Genomic DNA, 24,824 nt, shown 5'->3' with positions numbered 1-24,824 from the left:
TGTGCCTTCGGGAGGCAGAATGGCCTTCCTGAGACCTCCCCAGCGTATGGGCAGTGACTAGTCTTCAATATCTCTAGGATGGTACAGCCTACTCCCCTCAGTGTGCCTGGGCTATTTTCTGTGCTGGTTTGAGTAGAAGTGAAGCCATGGCCCCCTCCTCCTCAGGGTGCTGCTGGGAGTGGAATTGTGAGTGGCCCTTCTGCAGGAAATGTAAAGGAGGGAAGAGCATCTTCTATACCCACACCATACGTGGGGCGTACTGGGCAAGAGACAGTTACAGTCTGATCCGAGCAAAGGACAAGAATTATCTGGGGGGTTCCAAGCAATATAACTAGAAGGAATTTGGATACAATTAAGAAAAGGCAAGTATGGAACGAATATCAGAAAAACTTTTTGACAATGAGATGTAGTAGGCTGTGGAATAGTCTCCAAAGGAAAACTAATGGGAAAACTTCTCTAATGAGATACTTAAAACTATTGGACAGAACAATAGACAATGTATTCAAGGCAGCATTCCTGCATTGACAAAATGATGAACTGGATGGGTTTAATTATAATAGACCTTTCCCAGCACTAGCATCTATGAGATTTGAATGACCACCCTAATGACAATGTTCTGCTCAGATTCACAGATTTCTACTCCAAAATTCTGCATGCCATGCATTATTTGTATGTATTTATTTATTATGTTACAGCAGTCAAGTATGTGCCTCGCAGTATCAATGAATGGGACGTGGTCCATGCCCCAAGGAATGTAATACATACTTTCACAGTGGATGCAGGAAAGGGGCAGCAAACCAGCATGGCAAAGGCAGAAAGACAACAATAACGGCAATAATATGCAAGTTATTCAGATGTGCTTTGCATGCACCTTGTCAATAAAATAAAACTGTCTTGGTTGACTCATCCTTGTATAGGCGTTGTGGAAGAAGTGGGTACTCAAAGGTAGGCTGAGTGTTACTGGAATGTAGTCATCCAAACCCTCCTGGAATATAAACTGCTTAATTTGCCAGATTACCTTAGTGAGCCTCAAAATTGGCACCTTTATATGAAATTATTCTAATCGGTATTAGTCAACAACAACAACAACAAAGGAAGGTTGTTAAAAAATTAAGGTTATTCTCCACCAGATTGCAATTTGGAGCATCAGAAAAAGAAAGTATTTATCAAGCTGTTCCAATTACTGCCTTTAAGCTGCTAGCTATAAGATTTATACCAAATAGGTTGTGTTATACCCCATCTGGTGTTGAAAAGGTGTCCTCCATCTTCCTTTGGAACAGATGAAGTGGTCATGAAACACCCCAGGAAACTGTTACATCAAAGAACACAAGTTGGCATTTATACAATGAATTTTTGCTTATAGAGGGAAGGAAGAAAAAGCATCTGACAACAAAATACATCTTGACCAGAATTTGTACGAATTTTCCAAAAACATTTACTTGAAAGCCTGCAGATAGAATTGTGCTGGTCCACTTCTTTGGAAGAGCATATCAGGCACTTCAGAGCAGATAGATTAAAAAGTAAATCTGAAATACAATCTAGACTAGCGGCTCTCAATCTTTGACCAACCAAAGACCGTGACAAACAATCACAGGAGTGATTTGTGATCAGTCAGTATAGATTTGTAGCTCCTCCTCTAGTTATGCATTTGATCAGTTACAGAAGAGTGAGTTGCTATTATATCCTCAGATTGGAGGACCCATTTGTTAATTATTAGCAGCTCTGCTGTTTGCAATAGGCTTGTTTGTGTTTGATTGGATAGTTTGTTTACATACATAAGGTTTTTGGGGTTTTTTTGCACACGTTCCTAGCTGTGATACTGCAACATTGATCTAAACTCCTTGTATTGATGTTCACAACTAATATCCATCAACTAGAGACTCTGACAGCTGCCAACATCTTTAAGATGACAGTATGATGGCCAAGTTGGATCAAGATGGGGCAATGTAAGCAGGGATCTGTATTAAAGATGAAGGTTTATGCCACATTGTAGAAAAGCCTGTAAGCTGCACTTAGGCCACTGTTGGAGTATAGTGAGGCTGGAGTACAATTTCCTGTTGTTTGTGCATGTGTTTTGGTTTATGCTGGTTAGTTTATTATTGGATGGCCTTTGAATAAAAAGTGTGAAGGGAAAAAATGATGAAACTGGCAACTTTTGAGGTTGCTGGTTGTCATTTTCATTACTTTGATTTTGCTTAGTGTACCAGAAAATCAGCAACATAAATCAGATGTCACGCAAGACCAGCACCATCAATTGAAGCTGAAAATGAACATCCACGTGCCCCCTCCCAAAAAAGGAAAAGCCTTGGAACACAGAAACAATAAATACCACACTATATCAGATAAAGCATCACTGGACAATATGAAATTAGTATAGCAAATGTTGAAAGGAGGAAAAGAGATCAAGGGAGGATCTCAAATGAATTCAGGGCCTTTGAAATAATAGTGCTTAGAAGCAATACGTCTGTATGAAAAGCCAAAGTAAACAATCCACTTTCCAAAACATGACTGCTCAGCCACCAGTTTCTGCCAGATTTGCATTGTTGTATTCATAGACTATAAACATTATTAGAATTGATCTGTCTAAAGGCATTTAACATCAACAGCCAACTGAATACCAACAATTTGTTGGGTGGCTTTGGGAAAGTCACTTATGCCTCAAAAAGAAAAGGAGGCACCTTAGAGACTCAAAAAAATTTGTTAGTCTCTAAGGTGCCACAAGTCCCCCTTTCTTTTTGCGGATAGAGACTAACATGGCTGCTACTCTGAAACCTCACTTATGCCTGTTTCCCCACCTACTTCAGGTTTATTGGGAAGATTATACAAATAGTTTGCATAACACTATTAATGGTAGCAGTGGCATTTTCAGAAGCTTTCAGTGCTGACCCAACTCTACTGGCATTGAAACCAATTGACTTTAAAGGGAGCAGAATTAGTCCAACATTGAGCTCTTTGGAAAATCTCACACTACTTAAATGGTCCAAATCTTAAGGAGTGCTGAGAAGGCACTTAGAGCCTTTCAGGGTTTGACCCATTATTGTCTTACTGCTCAGCCAGAGGATTGTGAGTTCCATCCTTCATCAGACTGATGCCTGTTGCATGTACTGCTCAGGAGGCTGCTGTCCTCCATGAGAGAGTTAAATTTTCTGTCTCTCTGATGGGCAGCCAGGTGGAAGTTAAAGTTCCCATGGAAACAACTGGAAAATAGCTGCTTTATAGCCCTTTCTTCCCCTGCTAGGAAGTAGTATGGGAAAACAATCTTAGTACTCATCATGATGGTCTCTCTTGGTCTCTTAATCCTGGTGTTTACTAGGTCAATAGGCTTTTAGAGTGCTCAGGCCAGGGAAAGGACAAGTGCCTTGGGTTTCTCAACAATAAATTCCTTCATTATTAATAAACAGTGCTGATGATTTCAAAAGGAATCCGACACGCCATAGGTGGTCTATTTATCTAGGCACTTACATGGCCCGCATGCAGGAAGACCAGGAAATGTGAGTGGTAACTATCACCTGGCCTTTGTCTGTGAAAGAATCCAGCAAGCCCAGGAAAGCAGAGATATCAAGAAAGCAATTTTTGTTTCTGACCAAAACAATGTTTTATAGATTTCATTGATTATTTCTGTTCTCAGCTTTTACTTTGGGCTTCATTTTCCTTTAACTATTTAGGGCAAGCGAAACGCTGGTGGAGTTGGGTGAAGAAAGAGGAAAAAGCAAAGTCTGTTGTCTTTTCCCTGTGGATTCCTTGGCTCTCGGGGCTTATCTACACAGTGTGTTAGAGTGCACCAGCAGGCAGTGGCGTATTAACGCCTAGGCTGACAAATTTGCTGGGGCGGCAAATTTGTAATAGCAGTCAGAGGCTGCTTCCCCGGTGCTGGTTTGTATCCTCTGCCCCCTTCCCCCCCCCATTCCCCATCCCCCTCTCTGCCCCATTGGTCCCCTCCCCAATCCCCACCCCAGCCGCGACTCCTCTCCTGAGTGTGCCCCATTCCCCCTCCCCCCTCCTTCGCGAAGATGTTTCATGCACAAGCACTGGCAGGTAGTGGGGAGAAGCAGGACCCGGTGGCACGCTCAGGGGAGGAGACAGAGTTGGAGCAGAGCTGAGGTGGGGGGGTGGCAATTATTTCTGGGCCTAGGGCAGCAAAATCATTCATAGATACTAAGGTCAGAAGGGATCATTCTGATCATCTAGTCTGACCTCCTGCACAGCGCAGGCCACAGAATCTCACCCACCCACTCCTATGAAAAACCTCACCCATGTCTGAGCTATTGAAGTCCTTAAATCATGGTTCAAATACTTCAAGGAGCAGAGAAGCCTCCCTCAAGTCAACCATGCCCCATACTACAGAGGAAGGCAAAAAACCTCCAGGGCCTCTCCAATCGGCCCTGGAGGAAAATTCCTTCCCGACCCCAAATATGGCAATCAGCTAAACCCTGAGCATATGGGCAAGATTCACCAGCCAGATACCCAGGAAAGAATTTTCTATAGTAACTCAGATCCCATCCATCTAATATCCCATCTCAGGGGATTTGGTCTATTTACCCTGAATATTTAAAGATCAATTACTTACCAAAATCCCATTATCCCATCATACCATCTCCTCCATAAACTTATCGAGTAGAATCTTAAAGCCAGATAGATCTTTTGCTCCCACTGCTTCCCTTGGAAGGCTATTCCAAAACTTCACTCCTCTGATGGTTAAAAACCTTCGTCTGATTTCAAGTTTCAAGTTTAAACTTCCTGGTGGCCAGTTTATACCCATTTGTTCTTGTGTCCACATTGGTGCTGAGCTGAAATAATTCCTCTCCCTCTCCTGTATTTATCCCTCTGATATATAATCCACCACTGCCAGCAGGGGGTGTACGTTCTAGTGCACACTGGTGTTTCATGTACTAACTGTCCAGGTGGCGCTTGCTGTCCTGTACTAAAAGTTCCTAGCATGCATTTACATCAACCCAATTCAAACAGTACTACATCATTGTTCACTAAAGAATTTTTAGTGAGTGCCAATGGGGTCCACATCAACAGGAAGTGAGTGACATGCTGATGTGCGCTACATTTTACAACCCTGAGTTGGTATGCACTAATGAACCATGTAGACAAGCGCTTTATTTTCCATTGCCCTGTGCCTTGGGTAGTCATTTACGCCAGCGCAAAATGGGTGTGGAATTGCTATCAGATTAGAATGGTAGCATTTTGCACCCAGTTTCTACAGGTGTGAATGACTGCATGTGAAGCAGGCAAACAAGAGGCCTCATTCTGCATGTCTCTGCTGGCACAGCACAGAAAATCTGTCTTAGTGACTAGATAAAGCATATTTAGAGTGCCCAGTTCTTAATTTTTTTCCATCCGGTACTCTTTATTGAAAAGTTCCTGTGAACTTTCCTGTCACTTGTGAGCCTCATGCTGCCTGATGTTGACAGCTCTGCATAAAATGTGACCAAACTTTTTTAGTACGATACATCATCGGTAATCTATTGTTTATTCTCTTTAAAGTCATTGCCCTTCTCTCTTTAAACGTAATCTGAAATAATAGCTTTTCAAGAGATATGAAATACTACCCACGCTTCCTTCTATACTCTGAATATAGCATGAGTCACTGCTTCATTTAACACAGTCAGTGACAGCTGTGTTAATGCAGTCTTAAAACACACAGAGAATAATATTACTCAGTCCTTTTTGTTGACCTGAGTGGTACGCAACAGAATGTCTTTTCAGAAATGCCGAGGCAGCCTACTGCCAGAGCTTTGAAAGGAAAGCAAAGGAGGAGCTGAGATGAAAGGAGCATGAGTATTCAGCTTTGTTGCTAAAGAGAATTGATCCAGTTGAGTAACTGGAGAAAGTGGAATCTTAAAAAGAAATGCATATTGAAAGCTGTTAGTCTCTTTGCTACATTGTTTAAACACACTTTGATCTGAAATGTTCACTGCTCAAACCCTCTGTAGTACCACCTGCCTTTCCTTCTAATCGTTGCTACCAGACTCCAGTGGTGCTGCCCGGGAGGGCAGATCTACTGCTAAAAGTTTTTGGACATGACTCTCTGCTGTCCTGCACCTTGTGTGGTCATTTACACCTGTGTAAAATGCCAACACTCTGAGCCAATAGTGTTTTTCATTGATTTTTCACTCCCTTTGCACAGGCGTACATGACTGCATAAGATGCAGGGCAACAGAGAATCAGGTCCAAAGAATTCAGAGGAGAGAAGGGACTTAAACAATGTAAAAGGCAGTGGAGAATCAGGCCTTTTGTACTCTATACTAGCCAGATCCACCTCTTCTTTGACTAGACTTTCCTGTATAAAGACCTGCTCAAACTAAAAATGTTTCAAGACAAAAATTCTGCATGTTCCGAGTACAACCTCCCACATCCATCCCCCATGCTCATCCACCCACTCTGTTCCTTCACGCACTAGGCGAGGACTTTGGTCCCACTCCAACCCTTTCTTGTTGATCTGTTGGTGCAAGGGGGCAGGAAAGCTGGTTTGACCAGTCTCCTGAGGATGCCTTCAGTGTAGGGAGAAACACTGGGTGGCATATATTGGGTGTAGCAGCTCCATGTCACCTCCCTTCTGACACCTGCGGTAGGGGGCCTCAGCAGTGGAAAGAGGACATAGCCGGAATGACACTGCACTCTAGTGATTTCTGGCTGTCAGAATGGCAGCCAGACATAACTTAGAGCCGTTCTAAGGGTATGTCTACACTACGAAATTAGGTCGAATTTATAGAAGTCGGTTTTGTAGAAAGCGTTTTATGCAGTCGAGTGTGTGTGTCCCCACACAAATGCTCTAAGTGCATGTAGTCGGCGGACTCTGTCCACAGTACCGAGGCAACAGTCGACTTCTGGAGCTTTGCACTGTGGGTAGCTATCCCACAGTTCCCGCAGTCTCCACCGCCCATTTGAATTCTGGGTAGAAATCCCAGTGCCTGATGGGGCTAAAACATTGTCGCGGGTGGTTCTGGGTACATATCGTCAGGCCCCCGTTCCCTCCCTCCCTCCATAAAAGCAAGGGCAAACAATCGTTTTGCACCTTTTTTCTTGAGTTACCTGTGCAGACGCCATACCATGGCAGGCATGGAGCCCGCTCAGCTAACCGTCACCATATGTCTCCTGGGTGTTGGCAGACATAGTACTGCATTGCTACACAGCAGTAGTTTATTGCCTTTTGGCAGCAGACAGTGCAGTATGACTGGTAGCCGTCATCGATGTAGTCCTGGGTGCTCTTTTAACCGGGCGCCTGGGCAAACATGGGAGTGACTCAGCCAGGTCATTTCCCTTGTTTCGTCTCATGGTGATTGAATCCTACCGGCAGTGCACTGTCTTTTAATTTGCAGCCAGCAGAAGACGATGGCCAGTAATCATACTGCATCGTCTTCTGCCGAGCACCCAGGAGGTGACGATGGCTAGCGGTTGTACTGCACAGTCTGATGCCAGCATGATGTATAAAGATAGATGAAGTGGCTCAAAACAAGAAATAGACCAGATTTGTTTTGTATTCATTTTCTCCTCCCTCCCTCTATGAAATAGACGGCGTGCTAAACCCAGTTTTGAGTTCTATCCTTGAGGCGGCCATTCAGTTTCTCGCAAAGCCCCCTTTGTTGATTTTAATTCCCTGTAAGCCAACCCTGTAAGCCATGTTGTCAGTCGCCCCTCCCTCCGTCAGGGCAACAGAAGACAATCGTTCTGCGCCTTTTTTCTGTGCAGACGCCATACCCCGGCAAGCATGGAGCCCGCTCAGATCACTTTGGCAATTAAGAGCACATTAAACACCACACGCATTATCCAGCAGTATATGCAGCACCAGAACCTGGCAAAGCGAAACCGGGCAAGTAGGCGACATCAGCGCGGTGACAAGAGTGATGAGGACATGGACACAGACTTCTCTCAAAGCACGTGCCCTGGCAATGTGGGCATCATGGTGCCAATGGGGCAGGTTCATGCAGTGGAACGCCGATTCTGGGCTCGGGAAACAAGCACAGACTGGTGGGACTGCATAGTGTTGCAGGTCTGGGACGATTCCCAGTGGCTGCGAAACTTTCGCATGCGTAAGGGCACTTTCATGGAACTTTGTGATTTGCTTTCCCCTGCCCTGAGGCGCAAGAATACCAAGATGAGAGCAGCCCTCACAGTTGAGAAGTGAGTGGCAATAGCCCTGTGGAAGCTCGCAACGCCAGACAGCTACCGGTCAGTTGGGAATCAATTTGGAGTGGGCAAATCTACTGTGGGGACTGCTGTGATGCAAGTAGCCAACGCAATCAAAGATCTGCTGATATCAAGGGTAGTGACCCTAGGAAATGTGCAGGTCATAGTAGATGGCTTTGCTGCAATGGGATTCCCTAACTATGGTGGGGCCATAGACGGAACCCATATCCCTATCTTAGCATTGGAGCACCAAGCCAGCGAGTACATAAACTGCAAGGGGTACTTTTTCAATAGTGCGGCAAGCACTGGTGGATCACAAGGGACATTTCACCAACATCAACATGGGATGGCCGGGAAAGGTACATGACGCTCGCATCTTCAGGAACTCTAGTGTGTTTCAAAAGCTGCAGGAAGGGACTTTCTTCCCAGACCAGAAAATAACCGTTGGGGATATTGAAATGCCTATAGTTATCCTTGGGGACCCAGCCTACCCCTTAATGCCATGGCTCATGAAGCCATACATAGGCAGCATGGAGAGTAGTCAGGAGCTGTTCAACTACAGGCTGAGCAAGTGCAGAATGGTGGTAGAATGTGAATTTGGACGTTTAAAAGCGTGCTGTGCAGTTTAATGACTCAGTTAGACCTCAGCAAAACCAATATTCCCACTGTTATTACTGCTTGCTGTGCACTCCACAATATCTGTGAGAGTAAGGGGGAGACGTTTATGGCGGGGTGGGAGGTTGAGGCAAATCGCCTGGCTGCTGGTTACGCAAAGCCAGACACCAGGGCAGTTAGAAGAGCACAGGAGGGTGTGGTGCGCATCAGAGAAGCTTTGAAAACCAGTTTCATGACTGGCCAGACTACGGTGTGAAAGTTCTGTTTGTTTGTCCTTGATGAAATCCCCCGCCCCTTGGTTCACTCTACTTCCCTGTAAGCTAACCACCTTCCCCACCTCCCTTCGATCACCTCTTGCAGAGGCAATAAAGTCATTGTTGCTTCACATTCATACACTCTTTATTCATTCATCACACAAATGGGGGATAATTACCAAGGTAGCCCAGGAGGGATGGTGGAGGAGGGAAGGACAAGGCCACACAGCACTTTAAAAGTTTAAAACTTATTGAATGCCAGCCTTCTGTTACTTGGGCAGTCCTCTGGGGTGGAGTGGCTGGGTGGCCAGAGGCCCCCCCACCGCATTCTTGGGCATCTGGGTGAGGAGGCCATGGAACTTGGGGAGGAGGGCGGTTGGTTACACAGGAGCTGTAGCGGCGGTCTGTGCTCCTGCTGCCTTTACTGCAGCTCAACCATACGCTGGAGCATGTTAGTTTGATCCTCCAGCAGCCTCAGCATTGAATCCTGCCTCCTCTCATCACGCTGCCGCCACCTTTCAGCTTCAGCCCTCTCTTCAGCCCGCCACTTACTCTCTTCAGCCCGCCACCTCTCCTCCCGGTCATTTTGTGCTTTCCTGCACTCTGACATTGTCTGCCTCCACGCGTTCGTCTGTGATCTGTCAGCGTGGGAGGACAGCATGAGCTCAGAGAACATTTCATCGCGAGTGCATTTTTTTCGCCTTCTAATCTCCCGTAGCCTCTGGGAAGGAGAAGATCCTGTGATCCTTGAAACACATGCAGCTGGTGGAGGAAAAAAAAAAGGGACAGTGGTATTTGAAAAGACACACATTTTATAGAACAATGGGTAAACTCTTTCACGGTAAACCTTGCTGTTAACATTACATAAATAGCACATGTGCTTTCGTTACAAGGTTGCATTTTGCCTCCCCCCACTGCATGGCTAACAGTGGGGAACATTTCTGTTCATCCATAGGCAAACAGCCCAGCAGGAACGGGCACCTCTGAATGTCCCCTTAAGAAAAGCACCCTATTTCAACCAGGTGACCATGAATGATATCACTCTCCTGAGGATAACACAGAGAGATAAAGAACAGATGTTTGTATGCCAGCAAACATACACTGCAATGCTTTGTTCTACAATGATTCCCGAGTACGTGCTACTGGCCTGGAGTGGTAAAGTGTCCTACCATGGTGGATGGAATAAGGCTGCCCTCCCCAGAAACCTTTTGCAAAGGCTTTGGGGGTATCTCCAGGAGAGCCACAAATGCCGTGGCAAATTAATCATTAAACATGCTTGCTTTTAAATCTTGTATAGTTTTTTAAAAGGTACACTCACCAGAGGTCCCTTCTCCGCCTGGTGGGTCTGGGAGGCAGCCTTGGGTGGGTTCGGGCGTACTGGCTCCAGGTCCAGCGTGAGAAACAGTTCCTGGCTGTCGGGAAAACCGGTTTCTCTGCTTGTTTGCTGTGAGCTATCTACAACCTCATCATCATCGTCTTCCTCGTCCCCAAAACCTGTTTCCGTGTTGCCTCCATCTCCATTGAAGGAGTCAAACAACACAGCTGGGGTAGTGGTGGCTGAACCCCCTAAAATGGCATGCAGCTCATCACAGAAGCGGCATGTTTGGGGCTCTGACCCAGAGCGGCCGTTCGCCTCTCTGGTTTTCTGGTAGGCTTGCCTCAGCTCCTTAAGTTTCACACGGCACTGCTTCGGGTCCCTATTATAGCCTCTGTCCTTCATGCCCTGGGAGATTTTCACAAATGTTTTGGCATTTTGAAAACTGGAACATAGTTCTGATAGCACGGATTCCTCTCCCCATACAGCGATCAGATCCCGTACCTCCCGTTCGATCCATGCTGGAGCTCTTTTGCGATTTTGGGACTCCATCATGGTCACCTCTGCTGATGAGCTCTGCATGGTCACCTGCAGCTTGCCACACTGGCCAAACAGGAAATTGAAATTCAAAAGTTCACGGGCCTTTTCCTGTCTACCTGGTCAGTGCATCTGAGTTGAGAATGCTGTCCAGAGCAGTCACAATGGAGCACTCTGGGATAGCTCCTGGAGGCCAATACCATCCCATTGCATCCACAGTACCCCAAATTCGACCCAGCAAAACCGATTTCAGCGCTAATCCCCTTGTTGGGGGTAGAGTAAGGAAATCGATTTTAAGAGCCCTTTAAGTCGAAAAAAAGGGCTTCGTCATGTGGACAGGTGCAGGGTTGCATCGATTTAACGCTGCTAAATTCGACCTCAACGCCTAGTGTAGACCAGGGCTAAAACTGGAAGTGGGAAGCTCTGTGTGTGCTCAGAGATGGTTCTAAGTACAAGCCAGATGTGTGGTGTAGAGTGGGTAGGATATGTTTGTGGGGGTAATGGGTGTGGGTGAAGGTGTGTGTAGTGTGTGAGGAGAATTGGATTGAGAGGAGGAGGGTTGCTGGTTTGTGTACAGGGGTGTGTGTCTGGGGTGGAATGGTGGGAGATGGCATTTCAATTCCTTGCTCCATTCTATTTGCCAAGGAAGTGGTGCTTTACCCTCTCACCTGACATGTCCCTGCTTACTTGGGAAATTGGTTGAGTTGACCCTGGTCCTAGGGTTTAGATCCTTTTTGTAGGCCAGCCACCAGAGGGTGTCAGAAACACAAACTCTTGAAAAGGACTAATTCCATCCAGCTGTACAGAGCAAAAAAGACACTAATATACACACCAGCCAGTACATTACAAAGGGTGTATTAAGGGCCAAAAATGGGTAACTCCCCTCTTGATGATGGCTGCAGGCTTTTGTAATGTGTGTGCATCAGTGTTTGTCAGGACTTTCTAAAGCACTTGGATTTGGTGACACTCCTGTGATTGTTTGTGGGCAATGTTCTGCTCAAAACACACCATTGCTCACAGTGAAGATTTGCCTCATTTACTTCTTGAATGCAAAGATGTCCAAACCCCAGTTCTGTTTGGAAGGCTATTTGTGGACAGTCAGTACAGATTTGCAGCTCCTCCTCTAGTTATACATTTGATAGGTTACAGCAGAGCGAATCACTGTCATATCCTGAGATCGGAGGACCCACTTGTTGTTAATTAGCAGCTCTGCTGTTTGTGATAGGCTTGTATGTGTTTGTTTACATACATAAGGCTGGGGGGGGGTTGCACACATTCGTAGCTGTGATATTGCAACACTGATCTAAACTCCTTGTATTCATAACATTTAAAAGGCTTCTATCAAATAAACATGTTTATGGGGCCAAATCCCCAATGCTCATGCTCAGGGCCAGAGTCATAACACCAGTGCATCTTGCACCTATGGGAAGTGAGTATAAAACATGCAGATGTTACCTACACACAGGTGTAAATTGAATTCATTTTTACACAAGGTCCAAGGTAGTGGAGAATCAAGCCTTCAGTTTTTACAGGTAATTACACAGGCAAAACTTCCATTCACTTCAGTGACAGTGAGTAAGGGCTTCAGTATTTGGTTACGGTTTCTAAGGCTTTGTCTTCACTAGAAGTTTGTACCACTTTAACTATACCAGCATAGTTAAAGCAGTACAACCTCCCTAATGTGGGCCCAGTTACATTAGTATAAAGGCACTTTATGCAGGTATAGCTATTTCCATATGGGAAGGGGAATAATTATACCAGTATAAGGCACCTTCGTACCAGCATAACTGTGTCCACGCTATGGGGTTGTTGTGGTACAATTATATTGATAGAAAAATCATTCCCCCTAACCAAATTGGTATACCAGTACCTAATCCATGTGCACACTGGGTCTGATTTGTGATTATTCTTCTCCCTTGTTTGCAATACCCTCTGAGAACCTTGGAAATTTTTTTTTCAAGTAATTTTGAACTTTTCCACTTTGCAAATATTTTGTCTTTTGGATGCAGCTGAAATTATCATTGCTATTTTTATTTGACAACTTGAAGCTGCAATACATAGCACCTTATCCTGCAAAAACATCTTTGTTCGTGCATCAGCATCATCCATGATGTCAGCATTACTCTGGAAATAGTGTATGCTTGGTAAAGTATCTACTTATTTTTAAAATCTCTCTCTCTCCCTCTTTGTGCTATTTATAATAAGTCCTTTGAAGTTTGTAATTCAACTTGACTGCTGGGTTTTTGGATGGATCTTGAATGCAGGGATAACATAAAAAATAAAAATATAGAACAAATGCTTTACGATAGGTCATATTTGGGGTCTCACAAATATTGGGCTATATTCTCTCACTTTATTTATTTGTTTCCCAGGGATAGGGTGCAGGGAGTTCTGGCTCACACAGTGTGGGTTGGGTTGGAGTTCTCACTGCCACCACTGTAAAGATTTGGGGGCCAAGAGATCCTTCTAGCACCTTTCCTTTCCACCTTTGAAATCATGGTGCCCTGGGATGACTAAGCCCTATGAATTAACAGTAGAAGCCATGGCAGGAAGCCCATGGGTGGTGGTGCTGCTTCATGTTTGGCTCATGAGAGAGGTAAGGTATTAGACAGTCAGCTCCAGCTCCCTGATTCTCAGATCCAGCACCGACTCTAGCAAGAGTCAGAGCTGCTTCTAGACAGTTCTAACTTATGCCACTGATGCATGGTCCTTTGTGGACCTTATACCAGTGGCAGGTAGGTAGAACCCCACTATGTCCCGTCCCTAACTCTGATGTGACACTTCCCAGACCTGATGACTCCCTACAACTGAGTGGGGGAGAGGGGAGTAAGCAGCATGCAAAGGGCTTAGAGTTGGCATATTTGCACTGGCAGGGAGTTCCCCTCCAAGTTGTAGCCAATTTCTGACACCTTCTCATGCCCTGAATATAACCCAAAGGGTCCAGTTCTGACTACAGTATTTGGCCTTTTGGCTCTGTCATAAATATAAAGGGAAGGGTAACCACCTTTTTGTATACAATGCTATAAATGCTAGGTAGAAAATGCATTAGATTTTCTTTTTTTTAGTGGCTTGTAAAATAAGCTGTGCTGGAGGGAATGTATATTCCTGTTTTTGTGGGGTTTTTTGTAACTTAAGGTTTTGCCTAGAGGGATTCTCTGTGTTTTGAATCTGATTACCCTGTAAAGTATTTACCATCCAGATTTTACAGAGGTGATTCTTTTACCTTTTCTTTAAATAAAATTCTTCTTTTAAGAACCTGATTGCTTTTTCATTGTTCTTAAGATTGAAGGGTTTGGATCTGTGTTCATCTGTACCAATTGGTGAGGATATTATTATCAAGCCTTCTCCAGGAAAGGGGGATATTCTGAGGGAAGATGTCTCCAAGTGGTCTCTTTCCCTGTTGTTTAAAACCTTGGTGGTGGCAGCATACTGTTCAAGGACAAGGCAAAGTTTCTACCTTGGGGACGTTTTTAACCTAAGCTGGTAAGAATAAGCTTAGGGCGTCTTTCCTGAGGGTCCCCATATCTGTACCCTAGAGTTCAGAGTGGGGAAGGAACCTTGACAGGCTCTACTGCTAAATGCCTACAAAGGCCAACAGCTCCAAAAGATGAGCTTTCTTGAAAACTGTGAATAAAATTCTACCTTCACTTGTGTCTTTGCAACATTGGGGTTGCATGGATATAACAGTGGGCAACCTTTTGCCCACAGCATTGTCGAGGGTCTTCAAAACTAGTGGCTATTGTAAATATTAGTAGTTTAAAACTTGTTGAGCTTGTGTGTGCACGCACACACACACGCACACACATGCACTCTCTTTCTGGTATTTTGCTTGGAAGTTTAAAATCTTTACCCCATCATCTTATAACTCAATGATAGGTCAGAGTTCATATCTAAGTTAGAAAATTAAGGGAAGGGGCTGAGATATCACACCATTTTGTAGAACGTTGCAATGAAATGTTGCCATGTTGTTTCAAATTTGAAAGATCTGCCCTGTGGTATCTTTTTTATAAATAAGATGGTTGTGATGTGTCTTATGATACTCCCAAGGAGTTGTCTTGTCATTGTTCATTCATTTGTTGCACATTCTAACCTCCAACTCATTGAGGGCCTTGGTAAACGGCTGAGGATGAGGAACCAGAGCACGGGGGTCCTCTCATAGTAAGTGTTTGTTTACCGAAAATAAACCATTTCCTCTTGTTTTAACGGTTTAGAAATTGCAAAGCTTTTGAGCCAGAAAAATCTATTACTTAGGCCTGTTCTACACCTAAAAGTTAGGTTGACCTAGCTACATCGCTCAGGGGATGTGAAGAATTCACACTTCTAAGAGACATGGTTATACCAACCTAACCTCCAGTGTAGCTGCCCCTAAGTCAAGGGAAGAATTCTTCAAAGGGGTGGATTTACTACATCAACGGAAAACCCCTTCCATTGCTGTAGCAAGTGTCTACACTACAGTTCTTCAGCAGCATAGCTGCAGCATAGCAGCTGTATCTCTGTAGCACTTGTTGTGTAGACGTACCTTTAGACTAAGGCTTTGTCTAAACTAGCACTTTTGTTGGAAAATTTTTTGCCCATCAGGGGTGTTTTTAAAAAAGAAAAAAAAAAAGAAAAGCACCCCGCGGAACAGTAGAGATGCAGAACAAATGCACAAGGCAGAATAATACAGAGCCTCTGGCAAAAGGAGGCACAGGTGATTCTTTGAACCCACACATCGAAAGATTATTTATCCAGGTGTTCAAATGTTTGCCTCTGATAAAGGGACATCAACAAGGTGGTATTGGGGCATGTGGGTAGATTCTGTCGTCAGACTCGGGCAAAACTGTAGAGTTTCCTACCTACCACAGAAGATATGCAGTTCCATCCTAGTTCCATGTGATCAGGAGAGCTGGTGCTTGGGTTTGTTCAATACGACTAGATGCTGAAATATGACTAAACCGTAGAGGAATTTTCTAAGTACAATGTTCAGGATGCGAATGGGTACTTCAGACCATGCAGATCCTATCCTTGAATGCTATGGGAAGAAGATATTTCTGGATTGGAGATGTGAAACCTTTTCAGATTCTTGTGCCTCTCAGTAATCTAACTCACTTAGACAAATTCTAGCTTGTTATATCGGTTTTTGTTCCACTGAATAGAACAAAAGGTACACATGGATTCACTGTGGCTTTTAATTGTGCATGTGCCCTTTTATAAATCTGAGCATTTTAGCAGGACTCAGCTAGCACTGGGCATAAAGCGCTTTTCTAGAAAGACGTTAAAATAGCCCCCCATGGCAGATGTAGGAGGCTTGGATGACATTAATTAGAATAATGAATGGTGTGCCAAATCCTTGACACACAAAGTGCTTATGTCTACTACCATTCATTCATTGTTTGCCAATTCAAATCACATCCTTCCTTTTGATGATTTCACTTCACGCTGGCACACAACACATACAAACAGTCAGATCTGTGCAATGTATTCTGGGCCCACTGGTTACAGATTGTGGTGATCATTATTCAATTTCTGCAAAAGCTGCATCACTGTCTTTAAACAGGGAGTCATTGTTATTTTTAAATAAGGGGCGGTGGGCAGTAGCAGCCAAGAGGCTGCATCAAGCTCACTTTGTTTGCCACTGTGCATGTAATTAACAAGTTGTAGGCTGTGCCTGAGAAACTGTAGCAGCGTGATTGTTTCCAAGTGCTGGAGTGACAGGATTAAGAATAGTCTTTGACACCAGTGTATATAGTTAGGCAGCTCTTCATACTGAGACTTGGGGAGTCGCAACCCAACATCAGAGAAATTTTCCAAGCAAGGATTTTTGTTTGTTAGGAACTTCTTTGGGCAGAATTCTTCTGAAAAGGGAAATGAAATCTCCATCTCTCTCTCTAGCACTCCAGATCCCTCTGCCCTCTTGTATTTCTCCTACTTCCTTCTGTTGTATGTCTGGTTCTTTCCCGTACGCCACCATGGTCCCCTGCTGTCTTTATGGGGGCTGTCTTGATGCAGCTGTAGTGAAAGCATCAGGAATGAACAAGCCTCTGGAAATGCATGTAACCATTTAAAAAACTGCTCCCTTAATGTTTAGGAGCAATATCTTCAAGTGACAGAGGCGATGGAGCATGTTGCTCCCAAACTAGTGCCCGTATACCTGCTTTTTAAAAAGTTATTAGTGGAATTGAGTTCTTTCCTCCACACTCAACTACTATACAATAGCTTTAATGGAGCATTTTCATACTAGGATCTTGCAGATATGGACAGTTTATCACCTTAGATTTTTTTTTCTAGTCCCAGTTGCTGATTATTGAAGATGTGTAGGTTCAAAGACTATTTTATTTCTTCTCAGCTCCAGTTTTCCTCCTGCTTGATTCTGTAGTATGATGTCATCATACTAAAACAATGTAATTATGCATGAGGACCACTCTTTAGGAAGGACAGTCCTTAGGTTTTAGCAAAAGGATTTATCATTTTTCTATTCCGCCCCTCAAAAAAAAAATCCCTCCTAGCCCAATATATTCCAACTGAATTAAAAGCTGTGTCTTTAGTTTTCTTTCTAAATGCCCCTGTTTATCAATTGTGATAGTGGCAGGTACATGTAAACCATTTCCAGGACCTTAGACAAGGTCACAAAAACTGAATGATCACAATAGCATCCAGGAGACAGAAGTCGGACTCAGAGAGAAAGCTCCAATGCAGTCCAAAATATGTGAACTAATATTGTATCAAATCCATGGCCCCATAGAAGTTGGCAGTCATTAATTTGCCAAGCTTCCTCAGAACTTCAAGGTGGCAGTGGGAAGAGGGCACAGAACCTTGGCTCCCAAAACCCCAGAACAGCTTAAAAGAAAGGAGAATTGTCTTTGCTGTTTGCAAAGTGTGACCAGATTTTCACATTTGGAGCCATATTTCTAAAAGAGCTCGGCTCCCAGTTAGGCACTTAAGTATGGGTCAGGTCATCAGAAGTACTCAGCTCTCCTGAGAATCTGGCTGCTTGTTTTGGCATCTAAATGAGAGCCAAGCTCCTTAGAAAACCTGACTCCAGTTGTGGCTGCTGAACTAATTTGCAAATTTGGCCCACTGGGTCTAAAGTATGATAGGGTTTTCTGTCTGGCTCTGCCACTAACTTCCTTTGCTACTTTGAACAAGTCACTTATTCTCTGTCTCCCTTGCCTTCATATCCGTAATATAGGGATGATAACAGCAACTTCATCTTGTATGGAAAATGTGGTATCTTGGGTGGATCAAAAGGACTATTCATCCACAAAGAGATTAGCAGAGGATCGTATAGAAAGGGCTACTGTGGTTGCAGATCTCCAGTAATGGAGATGCCGCAGAAGAAGAATAGCAATTTTATGAAGCTGACCCCTTTCATGTCGCCTGAGAGGTTGATCCCTTGACTTCAATGGAATTAAGCTTTAATTGATTAACATTTAGAAAGGCCAAGATTTCTAAAAATGCTGAGTGGTTTTGGGTGCCCAAGTTGAGACATCAAAAAGAGGCCTCATTTTCTCCTTTAAGGTATCTCAGGTGAGGTACCCAAAATCACTAATTACTTTTGAAAACCTTTGCCAACATACTTTGAGGTCATTAAATAGGAGCTAGTAAAGCAGAAATGCAAAGTAATATTATTTAATTCCTCAAGCTGGCTTTGTATGGACTCTTTTTTGTATTATTTCTCTACTAATGTCTGATTTAAATTACCATTAATAGAAGGACATGAGTCCTCGACATGTAGAAATGGAAACTTGTGCATTATACTTAATAAATGAATTTCAAAACCATTATTTAGCAAAATTACATGTGTAGAGCTGCATGCAGAGAAACTATTGTTCAAAAGAATTATAGGAGAATAGCACTGACTGTGAGATAGGATGAAGGAGGAATCGTATCATAAACCAAAAACTCCTTGAGCGTAGTGTTTTACTTAGTTAATTCCAGCTTTGGGCTCCTATGCTGTAAATGACTTGTCTTAATTAGATTCTGCATTTAGTAATTATTTCTCCTAAATGCAATACAGTCCTCCCTGTGTGAGGTTTTTCTTTTATGCCTAGAGACATCATCTGTCTTAGCTTAATGTGTGCTTTAAACCTTTGAACACTGAGGATATTCATCCTCAGACCTCTATACTGAAGCACTATACAAAGTTGCAGAAGGAAGCTTCCTACTTCTTGTCCTCCACAGAAGGAATCTGGACTCATCTTCCCTTCATAACACAAAACGTCTAAACCTCGGCAACAATTTATGAAATATGGAATCTGACCCTCTTACCCCAGTGTGCCAGTTGCTGTCTTCTCCCTACTTTTTTTTCCAACTACTAGATCCTCATTGTCTTCCCCACTGCTGGCTTATATGCTGGTTCCAGTCTGATCTCCTGATATGGCCATACCATCAGCAAATCGTGACACCTGTTGCACTAGCTCAGCTTTGCTGGCCAATAAGTGGAGAGTGAAGCAAAGGCTCTGCCCATTCTCCATACAGGATTGTAATGGCATTATTCTTATTGACTTGCACAGATGTGAAGTCCAGGCTTTGGCTCCTAAAGATTAAAGAGAATTGTTTCTCTAAGCTATTTCAGTGGAGATGCTAGATGTTTTGATCATCACTATTAGGTGCTGGCAACTCATTCTGGATAGCTTGAAAGTACTACAGAATGGTAACGCTTTTTTTCATCTGTTTTTTTTTTTAGGGTGAATCAAATTTCAGAAACTCCATCCCATGCAAAATGCTGAAATTTCAACATTTGATTCTGTCTCACCTTGGAATGAAAAGTTGAAATTTCAAGACTTTTTGTGGATCAGAAATCCTGAAAATTTGGATTTGGAAATGTCTACATGTTTCATTTCAACATTTTCAACTGAAACGAAAATGTTTTGACCCAATACACTTCATTTCAAGTCCATTCAATTTAAAGCTACATTTTCTCAGTGTGACGCATTGTTTTATGGGAGTTATAGTTTAGAACCCAGATGTCCGCATTCTCCACTGTGGGTCAGGCTCCCTGACTGGACTGCAACTCCCATAATAAACCCAGGGTCATGTGATTCCCAAAATGTACCATACATCAAGCTTGGTCAAAGTGGACTCTCCACATTGCACTATGGGAGATTATTCCTCTAGAGAGTCCAGATAATAAGAGACAATGGGGGCGATAGGGCACTAAAAGTCTCAGGAGGCAATGTGATTATACAGAAATACAGTTTAATCTTTTCTTGAACTGAGTCAAATGAACCATTTTGGTTTAAAAAAAAAATCCAATTTAGGTCAAACCAACCTGAAACTAAATATTTAATTTAGCTTTTCTCATCAGAAAATCATTTTTTAAATCAAAATGATTTTGCAGAAACTATTTTCCACTGGAAAATTCCTGACCAGCTCTAATAATTATATTTGGCATATTTAATTTAATATATTGAATTCACTGATTTTTTTTCTGCTTTTAGCAGTATTAACAGTTCCAGAGAAATCCCCTGTGCTTAAAATGGAGAATAGTGATAGAACTAGTAATAACACTGAAGTGAGAATGAACTTTAAGTGCACTTGCTGTACACGTTGCTGTTTATCTCCAAAAGCAAAGAACAAAACACATGGTTTATTTCACATTAAGGTAAACAACAAAACAAAATGAAAATAGAAAATGTACATGAAGGAGGGAGAGAGAGAGAGAACACAGTGATTCACTCTAATGTTTGCATCAGAAGTGAGACACAAAATGGCAGCCACCTCTACAGCAGGCAAGATGTGCCCTCGATAGTTAGAGGTGAATATAAGGACAATATTAAGACAACTTCTCTTTTCAGTTACAAAGCACACGACTCATAGTGTCGCTCAGCTTTATTTAGATAACCTGGCAAAATACTTATCAGACCATATATATCTTACTGCAGAGTCGGCACTAGGCGTAAGGAGACCAAGCAATTGCTTAGGGCCCCAAGCAGCTCAAGGAGCCCCCATTTGCTTTTTTTTAAGTATGTGTTGTGGGGAGGAGCCCAAAAATATTCTTGCTTATGGCCCCCAAAGGAACAGCACCATCTTTGTCTTAATGTTTATATTAGAGAGAGAAAGAATGTTCAGTGCTTCGGGTATTAGCCTGGGACTCAGAAGACTTGGATTCAATACCGTGCGACACCACAGACTTTTTGTGTGACCCTGGGCAAGTCGCTTGTTCTCTCTGTAAAGTGGGGACAATAGCTCTTCCTTGGGTCAGAAGAGGGTGTACTTTAAAGATTGTGAGGCACTCAGTTACTATAGTGATGGGGACCATATAAGTAGGCAGGCATTTCATATGGTTTTAAGTCAGGTACAATCCTGTTTTTAAATGGTTTGTCCCTTGCCTAGTACTGACATAAAATTGGACATGATTTTGTCTGGTATGCACAGAGGATGCCATTTTGAAGAGCATGCTGCTCTGCCCCTGCCAGCATGACCTCATGCTCACAATGTGTGTGGGTTCTTCAAAACGGCAACCTCCATGCAGAGTGATCTCATACAAACCATACGTCCAAGGTCACTCTGGCAGGAGCAGTCCCACACTATTCTGGAAATACTGGAATGTCTGCTATTTTGGGGGAGGTGTTAGTGGCCAACCTACATATAAGTAGGGAAGATAGATGATATATTGAGTGGATATAGATGTGGTATAGAAAATAATTCACATTTGGGGATTGCTAGTTTGCTTCTTTTTTACTGTTAAGTTGTTGGGTTTTTTTCCATGTATTGTATTCCAAAGCAATGAGAACTGGGATGAAATAGTTACTCTGGGAAGAACAGAGCAGGGTGGTCCAACTTAAACTGCTGACTGCAATTTAATTTCCTAGTAGATGGACAAAATTATCCTTGGGTATGCTCTGGCATTTTCCAGGGTTAAATTACTTCTATGAAGTTAAAGCATAGCTGCATGTTTGATCCTCACTTTGTACCAAAGTTAGGCTTTGGGGTAGCTGGGGCCCACAATGGGTCTAATTTATTTATCAGTAGTTAGTTGTTTACTTCATAAATTGCCAGATCTTGGGTAACTTCAAATGCTTTGATATTAAACTCCCTATTGAGAGGTGAAACCTACAAAGGGTCAGAGATCAGGTTCAGTTTGAAGAAGCATCCACAAATTCTGATACATATCTAGATTATCCAAACCTCTTGAGTCTACAAAGTTGGGCTGGAAATATCACAAAAGGCTCTCTTGATGTTTTAGATCTGCTTGGAAATTAAGTAAGAAAAATAATAATAAAAAAACCCCTCATCTGAACATTTCATAACCAACAAAAAGGCGGAAGGGGAGGTTAAGGTTGGTTTGATTCTAGCATCCTGAACCTGCAAAGATTATGCAGGACATCAATATTATGCACTGTATGTGGTCCCAAAATTAATCAGGAGGCTGTAAGGGGAGGGGAGCTCTTTATTTGATCCAAACCTACTCCATTATATCATTGATAAAACATGTTGTTGTTATAACCAAATAGATCACACAGCTCTTTTATAAAAATTTATTTACATCTTCTTACTTAAGAGTTCAGGGCAAAATATGGAAGAAGATGCTATATACAATTTACATATATATGTATAACACACAGTTTAATGAGCTTTATATTCATTAAGATCAGACCAAGTGATTTTTGCAAGAATTCAGCAACAGTCAAACAATAATCTGTATACTGGAAGAGCCTTTAGGTTCAGAGTTTCCTGATTTGTTACACTGACACCAATGACAAAATGTGGAAAGAGGCTATTTAAACAGATCAATATTTTAAATTATAGCTTTTGCTTGCTGAAAAATGAAGTTTTTTCATATTCTCAGTCTATGTCTGGCTGCTTCAGTTCAGTCAATTTGCATTACACAGCATTTAGAGGAAGCACTTTAATTAAAGTTGATAGTCAAATCTCTCTACCGAAAAAAACACCAGCACTTAACTGTGATGCTATTATTCTGGATTCAGAGTCTCTCTCTTTAATTGTTCTCCGTCTGGGAAGAAAAAAAACCACAGAATCTTCTTTTCCCTGTTTGTACAGGCCTAAGATCTATCCCCTTTTCTCAACTGACACTCACTTGACAGAAATTGCCATTTACTAAACAGAGGATTAAGAATGAGTTACTGGAAGAAGCTGACAAAACTGCTGCTTCTGTACAATTTATGGTAGCCTCCACCTTGGCCAAGTTACCAGGGACTGAATCCGGAGCTAAAAGCATGAGAGGCTACCACTTGAACGGAAATGTTCCCTAGCTGGGGCTGTAACAGACTGTCATGCTCTGAGGATTGGGCACTGAGTGAGACCTATAACAAACTCACCTGTGGATTACACTAGTACCATTCTGTGACTGGGGAGATGAACTTCTGAAAGGCTTTTAAATTTTAAATTAGTTATTCTGCCCATGTTTCAGTATCTGCCATTTTGATTCAGACTTGACCAGCAGCTCACACCTTTCAAAGCGGCCTTTCTGCAACTATCCACATTTGTTCTGCTTACTCCAATTTTCACCAGACTCTCATCATCTACAGTGATATCTTCCTTTTCTTGATCCCTTTTCTTCCCTCTCTCATTACTAAAGAGGGCCCATGCCTGAAGTATGCCCCTCACCGGTACAAGTTCAGTGCCTTCTCAGCTTCTCATGAATAATACTTCAGGGAGTTTTATTTCATATAATAATTAGAAACACACATGTTGTGCTACCAACCACTAATGTTGGTAAATGAAGCCCCGATCCTGCTCACCTGTGGGACTACTTACATGTGTAACTCTTCTACCAGGTGGGGCAGGCAGCAACCAGGGCTGCATTCAATATCTAGGAGTTCCTTTTCAACAGTATAAACACAGAACCAGATCGAGCCCTCACCCAGTGAACTGGGAAAATTACACACCTCCCCTGGGTGGCTCTGCACTTGCAAGCACAGAGTCTGAGCATAGAAAAGAAACCTTTAATGAAAGGAGGGAAGTCACCCAACATTAATTCGGGAAAATGCCAGAAGCAGGATTCATAATCATAAAACTGTGAGCAGGACACCCAATCCAGAGTGCGTGGGGCAGTGTCTTCTGCCTCATGTTCTTGGGTTCTACACCCAAACGTTCCTTTTCTGTGCCCCTCACCGTACGCCACTTGCAGTGATTGTCTTTGGTCAGTGAGAACCTAGGGTTCAGAGGTGCATCTGTGTCAGTTCACAGCCATCTGAGCACTTGCTTGGCTGGCCACCCCACCAGCCACTCGTTCCTCTCCGCTGGCCGCTCGATCAGCCATTCGTTCTGCTTCCGCTGGCTGACTGCTCCCACCTACTTACCTTCAGCCTTTTCCCTCCGCTGCCACCAGCTGACTGCAGTTCGCCTCTGCCGCCTGCCTCTCTGCTATGACCTCTACAGGTCAGACTCTGGGTGATTGTCGGCTCTTAGTGATTTTCAGTTTTTAGCAGGCTGGGCAGAAATGCTGTCCTGCCACAAGCAATTTCAGCTGTCATTGAAGCATTTAAAGTAACAAAGGCTCCCAATGGACCTTATTTAGCTCTATCTTTGAACAATGGGGAGGAACAGGTTAAAATAGATTGGGGACCCTTAGGATGAGTCCACACCTCCTGGCTGGGACACCTTTCCCCACCCCTCTTGTTTTCACAGGGCCTCTGGTATTTGAGCCCTTGGCTTAACGAGGTCCTTTCAGCTGAGGGTAACCCTCTCATTTGGGACTGGTTAAGCAGAGTTCTGCTCCCCTTTATTCATACAATAAAGGCAACAACATTGATAACATTTCACTACCCCTGCATTCAGTATTAAAATGATTTGTAACCCAACACCACCCAAAGTTGATCACTTTCAGCAACACCGCTCTATCTGCTGGATATCTAAGCATAGTAGGTGTGATCATCTAAATACAGTTTACTCCTTAAGTCTCTCCCTCTCCCAATTAGCTGTCAGGGGAGAGTTCATTCAGTCGCTGCTTACACATGATTAAAGCAAGTTGCATGTATCTCTTTGTGTGGTGTTGTGAGAACATGCAGGGTGGGTTTTACCGT

At 43.2% G+C, this 24,824-nt stretch overlaps 1 long non-coding RNA gene across 1 annotated transcript; it reads left to right on the top strand.

Moving 5' to 3' along the window:
* Window positions 1–1,863: 1,863 nt before the first annotated feature.
* LOC122458904 lies at window positions 1,864–2,286 on the top strand. Its single transcript, XR_006279224.1, has 2 exons — window positions 1,864–1,975; window positions 2,130–2,286. It is a non-coding gene; the product is annotated as an uncharacterized LOC122458904 (long non-coding RNA).
* The last annotated feature ends 22,538 nt before the right edge of the window (window positions 2,287–24,824 follow it).

Source organism: Dermochelys coriacea, chromosome 2, assembly GCF_009764565.3.
Source record: "Dermochelys coriacea isolate rDerCor1 chromosome 2, rDerCor1.pri.v4, whole genome shotgun sequence".
NCBI classification, from domain to species: Eukaryota; Metazoa; Chordata; order Testudines; family Dermochelyidae; genus Dermochelys; species Dermochelys coriacea.
This window is presented reverse-complemented; position numbering and strand designations above follow the sequence as displayed.